Source organism: Chrysemys picta, chromosome 8 (assembly GCF_011386835.1).
Source record: "Chrysemys picta bellii isolate R12L10 chromosome 8, ASM1138683v2, whole genome shotgun sequence".
NCBI classification, from domain to species: domain Eukaryota; kingdom Metazoa; phylum Chordata; order Testudines; family Emydidae; genus Chrysemys; species Chrysemys picta.
This window is the reverse complement of record NC_088798.1, coordinates 77,803,012-77,818,808: the sequence shown is the minus strand read 5'-3', so window position 1 is coordinate 77,818,808 and position 15,797 is coordinate 77,803,012.

Sequence of the window (15,797 nt, the reverse complement as noted above, 5' to 3'; positions counted from 1 at the left end):
ATTAGGCTTGGTCCATCTTTCCTTCGTCAGATCTTTTACAATCTGGAAGGCTTGTTTGCTATTTTTATAATTGATACACTCTTCAATTTTAGAGCATTGTTTTTCAATTCATATCTCCTTGTCCATCTTCATTCCTTTCTTGATCTTTCTGCCAATCGCTCTGTATTTATCAGCTCCTTCAGTACTGTTCTTGTCTCACTTAAGTTCTCTTCTAATGTCACACATTTGTAGTATTTCATTTGTGACCCTTGGTTTTGTCTTCTTACGATATTTCCCAAGGATTCCATTGCTGCCTCATTCATTACAGCATTTAAATTGTTGGTCATTGTTTCTACATCTTCCTCTAGAGCAAGCAGCAGGGCAAATTTTCCACCGATCATTGCTTGGAATGACTCTGCAATGTTTTGGTCTCTGAGTCTTTCTAAGTCAAACTTGGTCCTGGTGAACTTTGGCCTCACGATTTTCTTTAGCCGCAGCAAAAAATTTAGCATCACAAGGTCGTGATCACTTCCAGTATCAGCACCAGGGAAGCTCCTTGTTTTAGCTCTGTTAATCCCAGAACAAAATCGGTTTTGCACCATGATGTAGTCGATCTGGCTGTGATATAGACCATTAGGTGCATGCCATGTTGATCATCTGGATGCTTTATGTGCTCCTAATGTGTTTGCAGACTCCTATGTACTCCCAGTCAATTTTGATGATGGACAGATTTTAGATATTTCAGATCAGCATTTAGTCTTTTGAGGTGCTTAGCTGAATTGAACATAAACTCCAGAACTTTTTGTGGTATTCTCAGCATTAATGATCACTCGTTGTCCCAATGCAAATTCCTGCACAACTTCTTGTTCTAAATCTTTATTACGAACACTGTTTTAATGGGTTGAATTCATCCCTACTGTAACTCTGCTGAAGTCCAAGGAGGTACACTAGGGAAGACTTTGGACCAACGTGTTTAACTTATTGTTTTGTGGGTCAGAGGAATGTTTTTTCTCAGTAATGCAGTATTCATTGTATGCCTTTGTTTTGCTGAAAGAGCGGAACGTTCATTTAAAGGGACATTTTAGGGAGTGCTTGGGGCAACATGGACAATTTGGGGAAACTGAGTCTCTGAGGGAACGTTATCACTTCCTGTCTCAAGCTATTTTGTTTAATTTATTGTATTGTGAGAAATTTTCCCATGAAACAATCTAATGTATTTCCAAAAATGTTTAATCGGATATTTAGAATTTTCCCTGATGCTAGAAGTGCTGTCTGTGGAAAGTTCGACTTCAATCAATGAGATTTTTGTCCTACTGAGGTAGGTTTTTGGGGTGTAATAAGGTACGATTTCCAGGAATTATATTGTGACAGGCATGGGGATGTGATGGCTTAATGTCAGGTGCATAGTTTGTGGCTACCTAGTAGTTATGGGCAAGTCTCAAGAGGTTCAGAGTTTGGCCTTAGTTCAGATAACAATAGAAAAGTTTGGGGCTGGAACTTTCAAAGGAAATTAAGGGGGTGGCCCCTAAATCCTCACAAGGTTTTGGCACGTTAGGTGCCTAATTCCCTTCACTTACTTTGCAAATGTCAGCCTAGATGCTTATATGAACTGTTGGAAGATCTTGAGCCTATCAGATAGGGCCCACTCTTATAGGTTTGGTAAGCAATAGCTGCAAGGTGCTCAGTGCTGTCAATTTCCTTGATTCAATTTGCCATATAGAGAGCTCAATACATCCCAAGAGTTGCTCAGTGAATTGCAGGATTAGGCTCTTAGACAAGAAATACATGAATTATCTTGGGTCTTCCTATCCTGGTCCCAGTTGTAGGCTGGAAGTGACAAGAATCCCACTGTGAAATCTTGGCCCCATCAAAGTTAATGGCAAAACTCCCATTGACTTCAGTAAAACCAGGTTTCACCCCATGTAGCCATACATTTCACAACCTCAAAAGGTTGTTAAAGTACAGTTCAAACAATAGACATAGGTTTGAAGGTGGGCTCTTATTTTATCCGGACTGGTTCACCCATCTCTAATCCATCAGTTGGCAAAAGTATCCATTCCCCAAATGTCCACCTGCATTCTGCCTTTCACCACACCTCTGTCTTTGTCCAACTTGGTCTTCAATCTATTCTGGCAACATCCCTATGAACACAACTATTATTTCTTCTTTATAGGTCAGATCTACAGAAGTGCTCAGAACCCATCTGCTCCCATGTGCTTTTAATGCAAATAACTGAGTGATGGACACTTCTGAAAATCTAGCCGCATATTCAGGTGCCTAAATGGGAGCTGAACACCTTTGATAACCTAGCCCTAAATGTATACAGAAAAGCATAAGATAGATCAATGCAGCAAACACAGTTACTAGACAGAGCAGTGATGGTTTCTCAGGCCAAGCAGTGACTGCCTTGGTATCGGCAGTGTAAATGACCTCTCTTTGCTATTAAAAGTTCCTATCTGTATCCAATGTATTGGTCCATATCTGTGGAAATCTATTGATATATGATTTTCATAATAAAAGATGAGCCCTGAAGCTAAGAAGAGCCTGGGAAGTTAAAAGGGCACCGCATGCGCTAGAGCAGGCAGACAGAACACTCTGGCAACACACTGCACCAGGTCCTCCACTAGTCTAAAGCAGTGTCACTTAATTTACTTCATAAAAATTAAGTTGATTTACACTGAGGATCTGCCCTGTTGCATTTTAAGGGCTGAAACATTCTTTTTTCACACTTCAATCTTTTTTTTTTCTCTGTCTCTCTCCTAATTCTGAGGGCAAGAGCATCCAGGATTCTCACCAGACTTGAAGACATTTCCCTAGCAGAACCAGCCCAAAGACTTGAGGCTGCTGCTTCAGTCACTGCAGCAGACCACAGAACTGCTTTCCTGACCTCCCTCCTCCATGGAACGCTCCAGAGGCCCTGCCAATGGTCCAAAATGGTTGTCCACATTCCGCTGGAGATGAGCCCCTCCAGTACCTAGTTTGGCAATGACCAGCTAGGACTGTGCTCGCCAGCCATGCCTTAGATAGAAAAAGGTTAATTGGATGGCACAACTTCAAAGAGAGAGAGAAGGGAGGAAGGGAAAAGTGCTTTGATCCCAGTTTTTGTTAGAAACCTTGATTGTCCCCTGGGAACAGAAACCTAAAGCAGAGAGAGCAGGAAATAAGGACACATAAGGGATCGGTACATTAAAATAAGGGCATGTCTACACATACAGCACTGCAGCTGGTGAGATGCTCTACGCTGACAGGAGAGAACTCTCATATAGTCATAATAAAACCACCCCCAACAAGCAGCAGTAGCTATGTCGGTGGGAGAGCTGTCCACAGTGGTGCTTATGGCAGTGTAACTTATGTCGCACAGGAGGGTGGTTTATTCACACCCCCGAGCAACATAAGTTATATCAAAATAAATGGTAATGTAGTCATAGCCTAAATGTGGTATTGATCAAAGACAATATGGGATAATAACTTTTGCTGGTGTCCTTGGAGTTCTGAAATCAGTGGTTCTCAACCAAGGGTACACATACCCCTAGGGGTATGCAGAGATCTTCCAGGAGGTACATCAGCTCATCTAGATATTTGCCTAGTTTTACAACAGGCTATATAAAAAGCACTAGCAAAGTACTGTAGGTACTGTGACAAAGTTCCTCCTCTACCTTGGTGGGTCCTGCGCTTATTGGCGGATTTGTTCGCTTCACAGATTCACCCTGTGGGTCAGGAAACAATCCAGAGACCTTCCCCTCTGGTAGAAGCTATAGTCCAGGTCAATTCCTCCTGTGTTTGATCAGGAGTTGGGAGGTATGGGGGGAACCCAGGACCGCACTCTAGTCCGGGTTCCAGCCCAGGGCCCTGTGGACTGCAGCTGTTTAGAGTGTCTCCTGGTACAGTTGCACAACACCTACAACTCCCTGGGCTACTTGCCCATGGCCACCTCCCAACACCTTCTTTGTCCTCACCACCAGACCTCTCTCCTGATGTTTGGTAGCGCTTGTACTTCTCAGTCCTCCCGCAGTATAACTACTACTCTCAGCTTCTTGCACACCTCTTGCTCCCAGTTCCTCTCACACACTTCCTCTCCTCTGGCTCCCCCTGGCTTGACTGGAGTGAGCCCTTTTATAGCATCAGAGGGGCCTTAATTAGAATCAGGTGCTTAACTGCCTCACCTGACTCTTAGCAGGTTAATTGGAGTCAGGTGGTCTATTAGCCTGGAGCAGCCCTGCTCTGGTCACTCAGGGAACAGAAAACTACTTATCCAGTGGCCAGTATATCTCCCTTCTGCTACTCTGCTGTTCCCAACTGGTCTGGGTCTATCACAGTATAAACTAAAATTTCATACAGACAGTGACTTGTTTATACTGCTCTATATACTATACCTGAAATGTAAGTACAATATTTATATTCTAATTGATTTATTTTATAATTATATGCAGGGCTGGCTCCAGGGTTTTGGCCGCCCCAAGCAGCCAAATAAAAAACAAAACAAACAAACAAACAAAAAGCCGCGATCACGATCTGCGGCGGCAATTCGGGGGAACGTCCTTCGCTCCGAGCAGGAGTGAGGGACCGTCCTCCGAATTGCCACACGTGCCGCCCTTCTCCGGAGGGGTCGCCCCAAGCACCTGCTTGGTAAGCTGGTGCCTGGAGCCGGCCCTGATTATATGGTAAAAATGAGAAAATAAACAAACTTTCAATAATAGCGTGCTGTGACACTTATTTATTTTTATGTCTGATTTTGTAAGTAAGTAGTTTGAGGTGTAACTTACAAGGTACGCAAGACAAATCAGACTCCTGAAAGGGGTTGTCAAGGCTGATTCCCCACTCTGGCACTTTGAGTTCAGAAAGTGGGGGCCTGCAAGGATTCTAAAAATTAATACTGGCCACTCCAGGCTGGTATTAAACTCCCAAGGTTAAAGCTTCTCTCTGACCTTAGATGGGTAGATGGTACCACCACCCAAATTCAAAAAAACCCTTTGAGCCCAGGAAGGTACACTTGGGAATTCCTCCCTGTGGGGTACCCTCAAGCCCTTTCACTCCCCCTGTGGGGAAGAGCTGAGAAAGAAAACAAAAGAAATCAGCTGTTGCCACCAGCTAATTAAACAACATATGCACTAACCTCTTACGATACAAAAACCCAATCCTGTTCTTAAAAAAGGTAAATTTTATTAAAAACAAAAAGAAAGAAAATACATCTGGAACTTAGGCTATTGCTAGATTTAAAAAGAGAAAATATAATAATTAAACATCAAGAATGGTTTTCTTGAGGTCCAGCTTAATGGTTACAAGAAAAACAAAAGCATTTGGGGGTTAGCACAGAGGAGTCCACAAGTCATAAAGAAATAATAGAGATAAACCTAATCGTGTCTTCCTAAACATTCCCTAATCTACTTACACATCTGGGGTTTCAGATACCTAGTTTCTAGGTATGATTTGATGATTTTTCATACCTGGTTTAAAGCTTCTTACAGCATTGCTGCTCTGTGTCTCCTCTCTCCGGAGAACCACAACTGACAGACAAAGGGAAAGTTTTTTTCTCAATTTTAAAAAGTTCTAGCCCTCCCATTGGCTCTTTTGGTCCGGTGCCCACTCCCTTCCTTTTACCTATGGGCTTTTTTAACCCTTTACAGGTAAAGCATGTAGAGAACAGCTATTAACAGGGATTTTGTAGTTAACTGGCTGGCTGGGTGTCCATAAAAGGATAAAAGGGAACAACCCCTCCCCCCCCCCCGGTCATTTATCACAGAGGTACAGTAGTCTGGAAAGGTTGAGAGCTACTGCTGTAAATGGCTTTTGGTTCTCATAATGGTAGTAATCGGTCAAATTCATCCCTGATGTAACTCTGTCGACTTCACTCAATTTCCCACAAGTTCAGTTGCAAAGAAGTGGAAATAACGTTTGCAGGAATAAACATTAAAAGAAAATCTTGCTACACTGCTGCTTTGTAAGAATGGAAGAGCCTGGGAATCTTGCACTTGCCCTTCCCTTGTCCCTCTGAATAGTCTGGTTACTTTTCTGTGCCAGTTCCCCTTTTCCTTTGGAACAGTTCTCAACCTCTGCTCCTATCTTTAGATACCCATGGGTTGTTTTCCAGCACTGTACATCAGCCTTTGCATGGACAGGCCAATATGGTGTACTTTGCAAGCCTCCACTTCTGTGTGTAGTTTTGGATGACTTTTGTGGTCCAATAGGAAGGCTGGGATTAAAATATATATGTTGAGCCAACTCGGTTTTGAAAGGTTCTCTGTGGAGCTGCTTGAAGAGCATAAACAACTTTGCAAACAGTTTACTGAACCAGAATAAGTATCTGATTAGACCTGCATGTACACAAACATTCATGTAACCTACAGTTTGGTAGGAGGAATATTTTCAAATAGCAAAGTTCAGATTCAGATGAGGGCATTCCAGGGATGCAGAGTCTGAAACAGCAAAAGAAGCAATGATATGGTGCCTCTTTAAAGGCGTACTTTTCCCAGACCCAAAAAATGAGCTCTGTGTAGCTCGAACGCATCTCACTCTCTCACCAACAGAAGTTGGTCCAATAAAAGGTAGCATCTCACCGCTTTGTCTCTTTACAGGCAGATGTCTTTCAGTGTGCAACCGATGTATAGCGAGTTGGGAGCAATCATTCCCTCAGCTTGGCACAAAAGGCACATGCCAGCAGGCTTGTGTCACCCAGTGGATAACAAAATGAAGGTCTTAATCTAAAGCTTCTGGTGCTTGGAACAGACCTCTGTGAGCCTAAAGCAGTAAGCTTCTGTGGGTTGTCATGCCTCCTGCTCAGGGCTTGCTCTAGGAGACTTCTGCTTCCATTTGCTCTCTGAGGTAGAAGTTGTTTCCATCTTTCCTCTTCAGAGTTGTCAAGGTTCCTTCCCCACTCTGAACTTTAGGGTACAAAGGTGGGGACCTGCACGAAAACCTCTAAGCTTAACTACCAGCTTAGATTTGCTTTTGCTGCCACCACCCAAATGATTTATGAGTTATTTGGGAAACTTTGTCTTCCCCCCCAAAACCTTTCCCTCCCTGGGTAGCCTTGAGAGACTCCTCCACCAATTCCCTGGTGAACACCGATCCAAACCTCTTGAATCTTAAAACAAGGAGGAATTAATCATTCCCCCACTTTTCCTCCCACCAATTCCTGGTGAGTCCAGATCCAATCCCCTTGGATCTTAAAACAAGGAAAAATCAATCAGGTTCTTAAAAAGAAGGCTTTTAATTAAAGAAAGAAAGGTAAAAATCATCTTTGTAAAATCAGGATGGAAAATAACTTTACAGGATAATCAGATTCAAAGAGCCCAGAGGAACCCCCTCTAGCCTTAGGTTCAAAGTTACAGCAAACAGAGGTAAATTCTCTAGCAAAAGGAACATTTACAAGTTGAGAAAACAAAGATAAACCTAACACGCCTTGCCTGGCTGTTACTTACAAGTTTGAAATATGAGAGACTTGTTCAGAAAGATTTGGAGAGCATGGATTGATGTCTGGTCCCTCTTAGTTCCAAGAGCGAACAACCCCCAAAACAAAGAGCACAAACAAAAGCCTTCCCCCCACCAAGATTTGAAAGTATCTTGTCCCCTTATTGGTCCTTTGGGTCAGGTGTCAGCCAGGTTACCTGAGCTTCTTAACCCTTTACAGGTAAAAGGATTTTGGAGTCTCTGGCCAGGAGGGATTTTATAGTATTGTACACAGGAGGGCTGCTACCCTTCCCTTTATAGTTATGACAAGAGTCCTTACTATTTTCCCTGCCTGGGGGACCCTGACCCAAAGCCTACTGGAGTCCACAATGGGCTTTAGATAAGGTCCTTAGTGAGCCCAGTTGGGGGTCTCCACTTTCCAGAGGGCAGTGAGAAGGCTTGGACTCTATCAGCCTCCTTCCCCACTGAAGGCAGTTAATCCCTTCTCTGCCCTGTTTAGTGTGTGTGTCTGGGGGGAGCGGGGGTGGTAGAGAAGCCCCATCACTGGGCTCCATAGCTGAGATTTCTTTAATTATGAATCTAAGTTCATTTTGTGGCCACACTAAATGTATTTGTGGCAGAAGTCATTTATAAAATTGATGTAGCCCAATCAGGAGGGAGAGAGAGACCTAGACCAGAGCAGTACTTCTGTCTTTCAGTCTCGGGACCCATCACCATAATACCTGAGCATCTTAAAAACAATTCATTCATCTTCATAGCACCCCCATGTGGCAGGGGCAGTGTTACTGCGACCGTTTTACAGGTGGCTAAGTGAGGCACAGAGAGTGAGTGAATTGGCCAGGGGAACATGGGAAGTCTATAGCGGAGTGGAAAACTGAGATGAGGTCTTCTGAGTTACAATCCAGGGCTTCAGTCACAAGACTGGGTTTTCAGAAGGTCCTGCTGTGTGTGGTGCTGGGTTACTCAGCAGAATGAGTGAAGCTGAAAACATGTGTGATCAGAGAGCATGTACGGTTCAGTAAAGCAGCAAGGCTAAGATAAGCGGAGAGAGAACGTGTGCATCTGTGTAGGGGGCAGGGACTCTGGTTTTTGCTTTTGCACACCCACTGAATGCCAAACTGACACAAGTCGCTTTGCCATATCACTTTCCCATGGTTTCTGATACATGCCCAGTGGCCCTGATCCCCTTCTACATTACCCCAGTGTAACCCCCAAAGAGATTACCTAGATTCCTGGGGCTCTGTCCCTGGTAGGGAGGGGGAGCCAAGGCAAACTCAGAGTCTGCCCGGCAACCAATAGGGAGTGAGATGCCCCTCTCAGAGAGTTCAGGAAAGGGGAGAAGCCATTTTTTGAGTCAGTCTTCAGCCAGCCAGGGAGCTAGTAAGTCACAGGCCTACATGCAGGATTCCCCCTGCGAACTGGCCTCTAGGGACCCGAAAGCGAGATCCCTCAGCTGGGTTTTTCCTTCTCCACTGCTGACTCCCAGTTTGTAGGGTTTTGCTGGGAAACTTCCCCAGCCAGGTTGGGTTAGCCCTCCAGCTCCCTAGGTGAGACCAGTCACAACATGGTCAGCTCTGCTCTATCTGCTAGTTCAGGGCTGCTGCCAGCTGTGTGTGTGTCTGGACGTCACGCTAGGCTAGGAGACTACAGTTTGGATTTTAGTACCATTGTGTAACCTGCACCCCTTTGTGGTGAGGGGAAATCCTGGGACCGAACCAGCCTGATTCCTGCTTGAAGAGGATCCCTGCCAGCAGAGATCAGCCCCACTGCAGTGACTGAGGAGTCCAGAGTCATCTCTGAACCTGAGGATAATTCATGGAGTTTGTGAGTGCACCATCTTTTAGTTAGTCAGTCAGGGAATTTATTTTGGGGACCCCCTACTCCCTGAACCATGTCCTCAAGCCAGGGAGTAAGGGTTTGGGGATTTTACAACCTGCTGCATATTAAACCTATGGAGGGATTTACCACCATCTCCCACTTGTGAGTCCATTGGGCTGTACTGAACCCAGTCAGCCACACTGCTAAACCACTGCAGAGAAAAATTTTGTGGTCATAGGTCATCAAGGGCCCCAACAAAGTACACGTACCAACTGGACACTAATCCTACATTTGCTACATCAGGTCACATGACTGGAGAAAGTCACAGGTATTATCAGAGTGGGCGCCGGTGACCCTAAAAATAGCGTTTTACCCTGTTATGTTATATTTATCTCCTGTTTAATATAATTATTGTGTTGAATATATGTGTTTGTGTTATTTTTTGGAAGTCTCCAACTATCTGGCAAGTAAGTGGGGATTACCCTGTGGTTAGAGTTTTCCTCCCAAGCTGCCCTGGTGACCCTGCCAGGAAGGAGCGAGGGGGGTGGAGGCACCACCAAATAAGTTCATAGGACAAACTAAAGAAGATACACCCTGCTAAGTGGGTGGCAGGATCCAGAAGAACCCAGACCTGTCCATCAAAACCTGTAAGAAGATTGACATTAAAGAAGGTAACCGGGTGGAGAGGGGGTGCTACACCAGTTTTAGATTTCAATGCCCTTGCATCAGCACAAAATGGAGTTAACCAAGTGGAGAATAAGGCCCATGATGTGACTTGAGTCACTCCTGAATGTGGTGCAGAGATTCTCATGGGAGTGTCACTTGCTTGCACCCATCCAGAAGTTGGCCCCAGAGGCCAGGTTCTGCTCTCAGGTACATGAGTGTAAAACTAGAGTAACTGTTTTAGATTTGGGTAAAGGTACTCCAGATTTCCATTGATTTATATGGGTGAACTGTGGCTCCAGCTGTCTGTGCTACAAAGGCTATGGTGTATGTGGGTGAGCCAGTAGGCAATCCATGATTCAGAATGGGTGATGGTGCTCCTGTGTGGGTCACAGCGTATGCAAACTGAATCATTTACCTCTGCAGCTTGTCCCTGGAATCGCTAGGAGAGCTGAGCACTGTGACAGTCAGATTCCAAATGACAAAGTCATTTTAAACACATACAGACAAAACAACTGGTTTCCCTAGCCCTGGGGACCACATGAAAGCATTTCACATCGCTCCTCATCCCCCACATGTGCATTTTCTCAGTTTAACACTTTGCAGAGCCAATTGGAATGTGCGCCTCCAGTCCCATGGTTCTCCTTTTTCATGTGCCACACAGATCTGAAGTGTCACAGAATCACATGGCAGCCACATTCACCATGGGAAAGTATAGCAAGGGTAAAAGCTTCCTCTCTCAAAGGATGCTTACAATGAAATGTGGCTGCATAAAAAGCTGCATCATTTCCTTGTCTCATATCTTCCAGTGTTACAAAATAGAACAGAGTTGGAAAAGACCTGGCATGGGGTTCCAACCATTGGCCATTATATAAACCTATAGTGATCATCAAGCTTTGTTTCCATGCTACTCTAAAGTCCCCTTTCCTGTGTTAGTGATGAGCCCTTGTGCTACACCTTGGTGCTAGACCTCTGCTGCCCAGCTTCCATTCATTTATGTGCACTGAAACCCACATCTGAGACAGTCATATTCTGGAACAGCTCAAGCTCCATTGGGGGTTAGAGTGAATGCAACTGAACAGGAGGCAGAGGGCCTAAAGAACAGCCCCCACCAACTTTACACCGGTGTATTCAGCAGGCTTCAAAGGCATTGTCCCTATTCACACTCATGTCAGATGAGAATCGGGTCCAAGAATTATAAGGTGATTGAACATACAGTTGAAGGAGGTGTAAATAAAGTAGCCCCCTTACCTTGCTTTAACTTACACCCTCTTCTGTAAGTTACAGCAATTTAGACTCCCTTATACATTGTTGAGGTGTGCATAACACTTTTCAGAAAGCAATCACTCCATATCTGACCTCTCAGTCCTCATCCTCAAAGGAAACCTGCACACCACCTTCCAAAGATGAACCTGGGAGCTGAAATTCATAACGTTGCTAGACACTAAAATCATGGACCAAATAGAGACACGGGATTTATGGCTTCTTACATCAATCTAACTCACTAACCCCTCCAAATAATTTTTTTTCTTTTCTTTTCTCCTTTCCCCCCTATGACTGGAGAGGTGCTAACAGGCCACTTCACCTTGAATGGTCCCTTGAACTATATGTTAACTACTTACATAAGAACATAAGACCAGCTATACTGGATCAGACCAAAGGTCCATCTAGCCCAGTACCCTGTCTTCTGACAGTGGCCAATGCTAGGTGCCCCAGAAGGAATGAATAGAACAGGTTATCATCAAGTGATTCATCCCTCTGTCACCCATTCCCAGCTTCTGCTAAACAATCTGTCCCACCTTATATTTAGCTGTGACAGTCTGACTATATTTCCCGGACCTGAAGAACAGCTCTGTGTAGCTCCAAAGCTTGTGTCTCTCACGAAGAGAAGTTGGCCCAATAAAAAATATTATCTCTGACCCACCTGTCTGTGTAACTCTTGGGGAGTTGAGAACCAGGGGTTCCGAGTTAGTTAAAGGAGATCTAAACCACACCACCTTACACATCATCTCTGCCGGTGGCCCAACAGCTTAGCCTGGTAAACTGGAACAATTGCCCAAAAGCCTCTAATGCGGTCTCCGCAAATGCAGGTTAACTGGATGTTCTTTAGTGTTTTGTCCAATTTAGCTTTCCATGCCTCAAGCTATGAGTCTTCCACTATTTCTCTTGGGAGCAGAAACGGTGAAGAAATTTTTGACTAAACATTTTTTCATTGGAAAATATGATTAGTCAAAATCAAACCTGCTTGCAGGAAAGGGTTGGTTTCAACAATCTCCCCATTTTGAGAAAAAAATGGGGGGAAAAAAACCCTTTGAAATTATGGAAACATCCAATTTTGACATTTTCGAAATGAAAAAGTTCCATTTTTCAGGTTGGAACAAGTTTTTCACTTTGAAATTTACTTACAGGAAGCAAAAAGGAGGTAGCAATCAAAACATTTTGAAATTATAAAAAAAAAAAATCAATTGGATTAATAGAAATTTTTTCCTTTTGATTTTCAGGTCACGAAAATATTTGAGATTTTGACTTTTTGTCCTGACTCAGGATGAGACAATTTTTTGAAATCTCAAAAATTCTCTGGCACAGGAAAGCCATTTCCTTTCCTCTTCTGCTTGGGAGCCCCCTCTTGCACAGTCTCTAATAAATATCACTGTTTGGATTCACCCTAAATGCATCTGCATAAGAAGCTCCTTCTAGGTGAGTGTGTCTAACAGGCAGAAATTACCCTAGCACCAGTACTAATCTTACAAGCAGGAATTTACCTAACAAAGGAAAAGTTTTGCAATGAACAGGGATGATGATAAGGAACAGGCTTGCTGTACCGAAACTTGAAGTCACCATAAAACGGATTGGGGAGAGATCTGAATTATTAAAGATGGGCTTGACCCAAACTTCCCCAGACTGGAGGAGTTTTTCAAATCCAGAAGCAAATTTTGCAGCTTGAGCCATCTTTGTCCTTATTAGAACGTCTTGTTTCCTTAATCACTCTGCCACTCCCACCTATATGGAAATATCAGGGGCGTTAATGAAGCAAACAGTGCAATGAAGCAAACAGTGCATTTTGAAGCCTTTTGCTAAAGCAATCCATGTCCTTCATGTCTTTTTCCTGCCATCCAGTGTAAGTTGTGGTTTAAAGTCTATGTAGGATGAATAACCTGATGCTATAATGGAAGAAGCCATGTGACATAATGCTAGTCACCTCAACTTTGAGGACAATGTCAACAATCATTGTATTAATGGGTCTTTGCGTGATTCCCTGGCCAATGCAGGAAGAACAAAATTTATTGCACTAGCCACAGAGCCATTTGCCCACATGTGTTGATTGCACATGTGTTGATTGAGTTGCACATTGTTTCCATGCCTGGTGCTGTGCTTCTGGACGTGCAATGTGATTTCAAAGTTGTTGACACCCACCCTTGTAGAGTGGCACCATGCAATATGATCAGTCACCAGTTGCTCAAAATGTCAAGTCAGAAAAGTTTGTTTTGTGCAGATTTTGTTTCAGGCTGTCTTTAAAATGTTTCATCTTCCTTCCATGTTTACAATTACTGGGGCTTAATATTTGTTTTAATATATGGTCTCAGGAATATGAATAACATGGGCACAGATCAAATGAGCCTCGATGCCAACCAAACTAATGTTCACCAGGACTTCCATATTAGAAGCCCAGTCCTGCCATTTGATGTCCAGCAATCATCACAGGTCTCACAAATGGAAACTATCAAGCTTTTCAATATGCCACTGATAACATGTCCATGTAATGTTGTGAGGACAACAGCATTACAGACTTTGATTATTGTCTATAGACAGATTCCATGGTACTTCCAAATTTGGTGAGAGAGGCGACCATATGCAACACTGGCTTTCTTAATTTGTGCATCCACTTTGTGGTCAACTGTCACTTTGTTGTTCAACATGTTGCCTAGATAAGAAAAGAGGGGCTTTAGGGCAAAGCAGAACTCCAAAGGTTGTCGCCCACTATGAAAGATGCCAGGGCTCTTTTCTTAAGAGAAGAGTGGCTCACACCTGTGTCCCTGGACAAAATTTCCTCTCTCTGCACTCTATCCAGAGTATTAAGCTGCTGCCTTCATCCCACATGGGATTGCATTTCAGTGGTTCTCTCTGAATGAAAGATTCCAAACGCTACGCACGCGGGGAGAGGAATAGAACATTTCCATTTTCTATCTGCTCTAGATACTTCTAAGGTGCTTATTGCCAAAGTATCTGAGTGCTGTACACCAAGTCAAAAGCACAGAGCATACCCATAAAAGGAAACAGTGTGACTATCTCCCCCACTTTCACAGTGGATTTTTGTGGGGTGTGTGGGAAGTTATCTCCTTTGATCTCCTACAAAGGTGTGACAGTTCCTGATACATAGTAACAAAATCCACCAGTGCCTTGGTAAGCTATTTAATTGGCCTGGTTAGTTAATTGGACATGACACCGACTGGGGTGGAGATCCTGGACCAGCTCCAGATTGTCCATATGTCTAATGGTAGTGCTCACTCCCTACTTACAGGCTAAAATGACTATATGAACTTATTTGCTTGCACGAGGGATGGGCAATCTGAAATAAAACCTAGCCCCAAATGCCAAAGCCGTTCTAGAATGTGCAGAAAAGTATCTCAGGGAGAGTGTGATCTATTGATTAGAGAAAGGGAATGGAGATCAAAAACTGCCACTTTTTGGGCCTGGTTCTGCCACAAACCTTCTATATGGCCAGATGCAAGTCACTTAATCCCTCTGTGCCTGACTTTTCACATCTATAAAGTGAGGATAATAATTACTTTCCTTTTAGGGGTGTATCCAGCTTAACTGTGAGATCTGTTTAGATACTTGTATGTCCCCCATCAAGTAGTATCTGAGCACTTTAAGATCCTCTGCAGGCATAGAGGAATGCTTTCAGGCTTCCTTAACTTTTGCTGTCATCAGGTTAATTTCTTCACTGCTTTATTCCTTACATAGCAAGTGGGTGTATAGTGTCACCAAATCAGAAGGTTAGCATTTTACACATGTAGAAATGACCACGCAAGCTATAGGACAGCAGAGAATCAGGCTTGTCCAGTCAAATCCATCATACTTCTAGGATGGCATGATCAGTCTGGATAACATAAGACCTGACCTCGTCCTTCATCCACAGCTCAAACTGTGTTGCACATTTGAAAGTTTTCAGAATCATGTTTTTTGGGGGGAAAGTTACCTTTTTCTTCTGTTTCTTCCCCACCAGGTTCCAATAAGTAGAGATGCTAAACTGCAGCAAGAAAGTTTGGTATTGTGCTTTCATCCCAGCTGGACAAGGAAGTACCAGAAAATCTGCTGTTGTGAGATCGCCAGCTCAGTTCTGCAAACTCAACAGGTCCAGACAGTTTGGATAAAGAGCAGAAAAACATCATCAAAATTGTTAACTCTTTTTTTCCTAACTGAAGCTTCTGAAATTTGCCCAACTGACAGTCAGGTGAGTGCTAAATAGTGGCAACTAGCTTATAGTATTTGCAAACTGTTCTTTCATCCAGTGGTGTTTTATGCTCCTTGGTACAACATTCTTTACTCAGATCTTTTCTAATCATTCCTGCAGCCTTAGCTCAGTGGAGTCTGTAACACTGCACCCCATATACTTCACATTGATACCATTATGATCTGATTATGGCATAATTATGATGCATTTTGTACAAGACAGGTCATATGAGGTGTCATTGGAAAAGTTGTGATTTGATTAATATGATTAACCTATTTGTATGCAAGTATCATTTTTGTATCTAAAGTTAGGAATATTGACTATGTATCTGTATTTCAATTGTGTGGACTATGGGTGACACCCACAACTAGCCTTTCAGGTACAATGAAGAAGCCAGACAGTGCTGATGGCCCATCAGCAAAGACAATGGACTCTGGAAGAACTTCACCTTCCTGTGAAAGTTCCACATAGCCTG